Genomic DNA, 9,034 nt, shown 5'->3' with positions numbered 1-9,034 from the left:
TATATATATATATATATATTCAGAACATATAAAAGTCTTATAAAAATTAATTTACCGCATTACACGAAGAAAGTAAATGTCAAAAAAAAATTTTATTTCAAAATATTTACGTCGCGTAACTTAAAGCATCGATATTTGTTTTACAAATAAACCAAATTATTTCAATTTAAACTTCATTATTTATGAAACATATTGAATAATGATATTATTTTAATAACCTTACATCCGAGCAGGACTTAGTATTTAATTATGCAGAAATTAACTTTTAAAATAATAACAGACGCAATTTAGATAGGAATTTTAAAAAATGAACTTTAAAACAAAATTTAGGCGAAGAAATTTTTGTAAACAGGGACCAGCCTTAAAGATATCATGTTTCAAAGTTTTGAAAAACATTTGTTGAATAAGAAAAGTAAAAATAACAAAAAATAATTCTTTATATATATCATTTCTCTTCTTTTTTTTTCTTTAAAAATTATAATCTATTAAAAAATAGTAATCTTCTTAGTGTCTTTACGAGTTATACAGTTTATAACAGTTTTCATTATGTTCTAGATTTATATTCAATACTGAATATAAAGCAATAAACAGGGAAAAATGATTTTTTAATGACCTTTATAAAAAGTTTCTTCACAGATAACTGATATAATAAAATCATAAATCTAACAAAAAACTATTTAGACTTGTCAGCTTATCTTAATTAGGCATTTCTAAGCATATAATATATGATTAAGTTAAAGCTTTTAATTATTGTACGAAAAAACACAGATTTAAAATCCAACCCAATACAGGAAAGCATATAAAGCAAACAGCATTAAATACTAAGAGAAACTATTCTATCCAGTCTAACGTAAACACATACAACTAAGACTAATTATTTTTTACAAATTAATTTACATAATTTTATATTTTCACAGAAATCAAAATAAGAATGATCAAATAGTTAAGAATCAAAATATAAACTGACCTGTTATTACGCATAGAAAAAAAAATCAAATATCACTTTTTTATATGTATATACAAATATAATTGCGGGCGCGCAGCACAGTTACTATGTTCTACTTTCGTTTAGGGCAGCGAAGAGAGCGGGATTTTCGTAGTTCCCACTGAGCAACTATCCCAACCTTTCTCCCGTCTCAACTATTTTATTTTTAGACTCTCATCTGTTAGTCAGGGGATGATTCTAGATCGGATATCCAGAACCATTTTTGGATCAGGAGACCGCCCCCTTACCCTTCGTGAAACCTGGTGACGCTTTCCTTCTGATTTGTGTAGGACTATCCCTTACGCAACTAAACCAATAATGAAATATCTGGAAATCAGGAAAATCTTACGCAGACGACTTTTGTTTTGCTCCATAGAATTTTTTCACACCCCCAGAATCAAATGTGACAATGATTATGTCACTATGTTCTCTTTTCTTTCTCTTCTTGGTCGATTATTTTTGTTTACAAAGGGTTTGAGACATTTATTGTCTTTGAATGAGTCAAATCATTTGAATGCTGTTGAAACATTTTAAATACGCCTAAATATGTTAAGTTTCGCTAAAAATATTGTGAGCAAAAGATAGAAAAAAAGTTTAGGAACACCAATGCTTTTGCCACCGATTTCAGGATGAGTTGATAGAAAAATAACTTCAGGCAATATTCTTATTTCCCTCGTTTGTCTTACTGAGATTGAAAGCAGAAATAATGATTTCTCTATTTCTAATATTTTTTATATATAATTCTGACTAAGAATCTATATGGAGTTATTATAAATCAGCTATTCTGATGTCAATACCTATTCTCTTTAGTTAGGGAAAAAAACTAGCCCCTGAACTTCCTACCGTTAACACAATCTACGGAAAATTTGTTTGCTTTTTCACGCAGAAATTCTCGATATAATTAATAGAGAAACTGAAAGTCTTTGTACAAAGTAATCCGAAAGCAATGACATATAAGAGAAACGAACATAACATCATCTACAGTTTAAATATTGTTGCTCCAGCTTTATTTCATATTTTTTGAACAAGGTTTAAAAATATTACCATTTCAGTTAAACTGCACTCCTATTCCATACGAGAGGATTTTAATGATTTTAAATATAGCGTATGATAACAATCGATACTATAACTTAGTGATTATTAATGATTGGTGACAAAAATGACTGAAAATATGGATCAGAAGATAGGCTGCACGTAATGACAGTACTGTGCATGCTTTTGTAGTTATTGCATAACTTGCAGTAAACGGAGTATTTGGGTTTTACATGAGAAGATTTTCACAATAGTTAATGCTTTAAGGCAAATCTTACTTATTTTTAGTTTTTTAAATCATTCAAGATTGCAAAATTTAGAGTATGTCTGATAAAGTTTGGAGATCTTAAACGATTTGATTCGATAAGAAATTTTTAAACTTTCTTTTTCCGATTTAGAGCCCATTTCATGATTCTTTACTGTGGTACTTGAATAACTAAAGTGTTTTTTAGTAAATGCAAACCTGCAGACATTTTTTGAACACACGATCTGAACAAGTCGATCAAGATTGTAAAATTTAGAGATCTTAAACGATTTGATTCTATAAGAAATTCTTAATCTTTCCTTTTCTGATTCTGATCCCATTTCATAATTCTTTACTGTGGTACTTGAATAACTGAAGTGTTCTTTAGTAAATTCGAACCTGCAGACATTTTCTGAGCACACGATCTGAACAAGTCGTTCAAGATTGTAAAATTTACAGTACGTCTGATAAAGTTTAGAAATCTTAAACGATTTGATTCGATAAGAAATTCTTAATCTTTCTTTTTCCGATTCTGACCCCATTTCATAATTCTTTACTGTGGTACTTGAATAACTGAAGTGAATTATATCGTGATTCACTTTTAAGAAGTGAATTATGCAAAAGTGAATTATATCTATAATTCACTTTTAAGAAGACAGCACTTAATTAGGCAACACTTATTAGACATTCACTTCTAATTATGTGTCTTCTTAGTGTCTTCACGAGTTATACAATTTATAACAGCTTTGATGATGTTTTATATTTATATTCAATACAGAATATAAAACAATAAACAGAGAAAACAGATTTTTTAATGCCCTTTAAACAAATTACTTCACAGATAACTGATATAATAAAATCATGAATCTAACAGAAAACTATTGCGGCTTGTCAGCTTGTCTTAATGCGGCATTTCTAAGCATATAATATACGATATACAAGACAAACAGAAGTCTTTAATGTCATCCATAAAATTAAAAGGTTGGCCATATAGCTCGTACAGCTGATAATATCTGGATTTACATCATTTTCGACAAATATCCACAGTGACCACAAACTAATTGATCTGGTGAAATTGGAAAAGAAGCAAACGTAAATAAGAATGCTGAAGAAGCAGATCAAAATATATGGAAAAATTTGGAGGTGGGTTATTGGAATTGATAATGATTGATGATGATTAATTACTAAATGGATCAAGAATCACACTACATCATTTGAACTACATTGAAGTTTAAAATTACAATGTTAAAAATAATATTAAAAATTAAACAATGTTTAATGTTGCACATCTGAATTAAGGTTCAAAAATAATTAAATCATTTGGGAAAAATCTATATGGAAAAAATATGTTATGGACAGTGCGCAAAATAAAAAAAAACGGACCAACCTGAATAACTTTTGATCTAGTGATCGGATCTTCACGTTCAAGGTTCGAGGGGGTGATCATAAATATGCTAATTAATTAATGCAGACAATATTTTAAGTTACGAAATAATACACTAAAACGTACTTTCTCTGAATAAACAAACTTTCTTTTTCTCGACGGATTCGGATTTCTTACCCCCCAAAATAAAGGGGTAGGTGCAATCTGTGAAATATGGTCCCAATAGTTTGATCAAGAGAGCGGGGTAAATAGTTTGGAACCCTTAATGTTAATTTTACTTTTTTTTCGTATTTCCCCATATCCTTGGAACTTTTTAAGGGTCATTTTATTCAATAATAGCACAAAAAAATTTTGAAGTGTATATTATTTATAAGGTATACAATTCTTTTATCATTTTAAAGAATGCAATTTTAAATGACAAAATATAAGATTTGAGTAAAGTTGGTCAAATTATTCCTAGGAAATCAATTTTTTTTTTAAATTGCATTTTTAAAATTTAATTACTCCGGAACTATTCGACAAATTTCGCTCAAATTTTTTATTATGTAATGTAAAATTACATTCTTTCAAATATTTTTAAAAAACAACAACATATTTTTCGACTATTGTTAATTAAAATAATAAAAAATCATAAACATTTGCTAAAAGTCATTTTTTGCATGAAATTATCTTTGAATAAACGAATTTCATAATTGTGTGCAAATATTTTTCAATTCGCTTTAAAAATTCCTTAGATACAACAAAATATGCAAAAATTAAAATTAACATTAAGGGATCCAAACTTTGGATCGCTCTCTTGACCAAATTATGGGGACCATATTTCCCAGATTGCGGCTACCCCCCATATTTGAGTATAAGAAATCCAAATCCTTTGATAAAAACAGCATGTTTATTCAGAGAAAGTACACTTTTGTGTTCTATTTCGTAATTTAAAATATCGTCTGTAAGTATACTACTTAATTAATACACCAGAGGTTACCCTCTTGAAACTTTAAGATTGAGTCCTATGTCGTGAAGATCCAATTATTAGATCAGAAGTTATTTGGGTTGGTCCATTTATTTCTTGCACACTGTACTTTTAAAATTGATGCCATATTGTTACTATAAAATAAAATCGATAACGGTGCTATTTTATTAATAATAGTTATTGTACCTATAAACCTATAAAAGATAAAAAGTAATAAGTGGTTTTTATAACGAGTTATATTAAACTTATTTATAGGGGGGATTGGAGTTCCAATCGTCACTATGTTCTAAATAAAAAAGAGGAAAAAAAGAATAAATAACGTCGGTCGAACTTTCTGGCAAACGCGAAATCTGGCAAAAGCAGCCCAATTTTACTTTTTAAAAAAAGAGCAGCAAATGAATAATGCATTTGCATTTGCTTCCTGTCAAATAAAATAACTGTTTCTCGATTTAGAAGAAAAAGGTTTAAGCTAAGATTCTATGTATAGCAACATCACAGCATACGCATGATTTAAACTATCAGGCATGTAGAGACGACGGGACTGATTAGCATGACGTGTATTAAGTGGCGAGTCATGCTTATCTAAAATACACCAGGGATTTCTAGCTAACGTCAGTCTAGAATTTTGTTACTCAATGAAATAAAAAGAGTAAAATTTTAAAGAGAAAAGCAATATTTTATTAAGTTTCCTTAATCTTTTTTTCGAAAGTTGCTATATATATATTATAAAAATTCGCTGTTTATAAAGTCGCGAAAATCTGAATTTTTAGGTATGCATTTATTATTAGGTAATCATTTTTTTTATATTTAATATCGCTGGCAAAAATCATGCGATGAAAAAATTAGTTAATTTGAGTACTATTAAAATTTAAAAAGTTGTATTTCTCTGCTACATAATAAAAAAAACATTATTTTAAATAAAATGATTTCATACACTACAACAATTACAGGGCGCAGAAAAAGTGAGCACCCTGAACGACTTTTGAACTAATGATCAGACTTTCACGTACAAGGACTCAATCTAGACAGCTCAAAGGTCTCACCTTAAATACGCTAATTAGTTAGTGCAAATGATATTTCAGGTTACGAAATCAAACACAAAAACGTACTTTTCTTAAATAAACGGACTCTTTTATCAGCGTATTTGGATTTTTATGGGAGGGGATTATGCTCTATAAAATATGGTCCCAATATTTTGATCAGGAGGAGGCACTAAAGTTTTGATACACACTCAATTTCACTTTTTGCGTATTTCGTCAATATCTCCGAAATTAAAAAAGCGAATCAAGCAAAATTTTGTACGTGATTGTAAAACGTGTTTAAAATATAATTATTTTAATTTTTTATTATTTAATTTAATTAGTTTGAAAAATTGCACTTCAAAGTAAAAAAAATGGTAACACGAAGGTTTAAAAGATAAAATTCAATAGTTTATTCCAATTAATAAAAATTGACAAGCAATAATTTAAAAGTATACTATTTGAAGTGTCGAAATAAGTAAAAACAAATTACATTAAGGGGTCTAAAATTTCGATGGCTCTCCTATTAGGGCTACTCCCACATTTTGAAGGAAGAATTCGAAACCGTTAAAAAAAGGAATGTTTATTCGGAGAAACTGCCTTTTTGTGTCTGATTAAGTAATTATCTATTCGCATCGTCATACACAAAGTAATTAGCATACATTAAGTAAAGCTTTAGAACCATTACAATTGAGCCCTACTACTTGAAATTTCGATGATCAGATCAAGCGTTATTTAGGGTATTTGTTTTCTCTCTTATGCACTGTACACGGAAAAAAAATTCTGGCAAAATTACCGCACTGTGTGGTAATAAGATTTCTGGTAAAAAAAAAAACGTTATTATGGTTAATGAAACCAAATATGGGGTATTTAAATTATTAGTTTGGCAATTTTTCTTTCAAATGGTAACGGTTTATCAGAAATTCTGGTTTTCAAAATTATACAATTACAGTTCTAAGTATCATATATTAGTAAGAAATACAAAACCTAAAAGTAAATTTAACCAAATAAGCCGTTTCTATGCCATGATAAGGTGTCATGATAAAATTACCAAATTTTATCACTTATTACAAAGCCATATTTTATTGTAATTTTAAACAGAACCATTATCAAAGTACTTCGATAAAAAATTACTGAGCTTTTTGGTGTTCCGTTTAGCCATAAACACGAAATTTTACGATTCTCTGGTAGTTTTGGAGATACTTTTTTTTTCTCATTGCTCAATAAACAATTTCAAGAGATTTTTCTAAATGTTTCCAGGGAAAATATCCCAATAACTGATTGATTTTTTAGCTGAGGAATAATCTTTTATCTTCAAAGTATAATCAAGCAAGATGCATATTGTAAATGATAATTATACAAAAAAAAGGAATAAGTAAGAATTAAAAGAAATCCTGTAAGCAAATACTTTACTATTCGAAATGAAAAAAAATTAAATGAAAATATTTAATCCTTCATTGTTTTTTCCTTTTGTATACTTTTTTAAAAAGAAATAAAAACACTAATGTAGTCGATACTAAACACCAATATACACTTTTACTTTATAATTAGAGCGTCAGAAGAAAAATATACGTTAGGAACACTGATGTTCCCTCTGAGCTAAACGAATAGATAATTATAAATGCATGATCAATTAATGCATCAAATTATTGATAAACTCAAAATCGCATTTATGCATCGAAATAGTAATGATACTTCGATAACTGCAAATGATACATATTAATTGCGACAGTACATAAATCAATAGTCAAACACAAATTAATCAATTCGAATTCTTGTCACGGAACTATTCTTTCAATGCCACTAGTAATAGAGCAGAAATATGTATGCATCATTCAGGTTGTAGATAGTTTGTGTGTCATCCTAAATTCCTACCTTCTCAAATGAATCACAAAGGGTGGGAGGAAGTGCGAACAGGCCTAAAAATACCACTCTGATTCTAGAAGGCAGAACGCAAGAAAAGAGGGACATCCCTATCACAGAACATCTTACATAATCTTGAAATCTTCGTAAATTGCCTAATTTAGATGATCCCTGAATAGATACATACAAGTAAGTAAAAATCTCGATTATTATAATTTTTCTACAATTAAATTTTTTTTTATTTTTTTACCTTTTAAATGCATAAAAAATGTTATTTACTGCATTCTTAACCTTTTGACGCTGACTGGACACCGGTTTCCCTTTTATAGACTTTTTCTGGCGCTAAAATTCTGTTTGATTATCGGAATTATATTTGAAATAAAATATAAAATCCAAAAGGAAAGCAGCTTGAATCTTTTTTTTTTAATTTCTATTCAAAAATTTATCTATAATTGATTTTGTAAATGAAAAAAATTTAAATGATGAATAACTGTGTTTCTAGTAGATTAAAATAACTGCAAATAAGAGCAAATTTGAAAAATTATTGTTTGGAAGTAAGCTGTCAGTCCATATTTGCCAAGGGACACACATGTACCTATCTGCGTCTTTTTCTTAACCACGTAAATTATTAAAAACTATATGTAATATTTTCACATATTTTGACCTAATTTAACAAAAAATAATTAAAAATATATTTAATAAAAATTCTGTGTCAAAAGGTTAATAGTAACTACTAATACTTAATAAAAAATGGTCATAAAGGCTTAAAACAGATTTCGCAGTTTATTGCACTATAATGTGGATCCATATACATTTGAAAACTCATACTAAAATTTGAAAATTGCAATATTTGAAAATTAATAGCATTTATTTATTAAAACATAAATTAATTCTGACTTAATTAATAATTGTTTTACAATATTTTGATGATTAACTATGACCTTATTCCAAAAGTACTATAATGTGTTTTAAAAAGCATAAATTCTTTCATTTTTTTATTATATCATATGTAATTAAACTCAACTCATCATAAAATCTGAGCAAAATAATAAAAATGAAAAAAAAAATCACTGTATATAAGTATTTAGTTATTTAGGTTATTCATAATTACTTTACGTAATATACGAGCTTCAAATTCTTTAGTATGAATTTGAATTTGTTTGATTTTATTAGCTGCTTTTCCTTCTTCATAAGTTATATTTAAAGAAATGACGAGTATTTTTTCATTATAAGAAAAATTAATAAGCTAATAAATGGCTTCTATTACCTTGCTTATTATTAATAAATGAGTTCCATTACCTACGGTTTTGTATGAGAGTTATGTTACCTACCTATACTATAGTTTTTGAAAGGTATAGAGTAAATTATCATAATACACTAATGAAGTAAGCTTGAAAAATATAAAGAGATTACAAAAATTAAAAATAAAAATCAAATTTATAATTATTACAGAATAAGAAAAATATTGAACACAACTTGTAACCTTATAATGCATTTATAACATTAGAAAATTGAAAATTTTGTCATTTTGTTCTAATTA

At 27.8% G+C, this 9,034-nt stretch overlaps 1 protein-coding gene across 1 annotated transcript in view; it reads right to left on the bottom strand.

The window, feature by feature from the left end:
* LOC107439667 (titin) overlaps positions 1-9,034 on the bottom strand; it is a gene marked incomplete in the record, with an annotated part of 381,506 nt that overhangs the window by 231,774 nt on the left and 140,698 nt on the right.

This window comes from Parasteatoda tepidariorum, chromosome 7, assembly GCF_043381705.1.
Source record: "Parasteatoda tepidariorum isolate YZ-2023 chromosome 7, CAS_Ptep_4.0, whole genome shotgun sequence".
In the NCBI taxonomy this organism is placed as follows: Eukaryota; Metazoa; Arthropoda; class Arachnida; order Araneae; family Theridiidae; genus Parasteatoda; species Parasteatoda tepidariorum.
The sequence above is the reverse complement of the archived record's forward strand: the minus strand, read 5'-3'. Positions and strand labels throughout refer to the sequence as shown.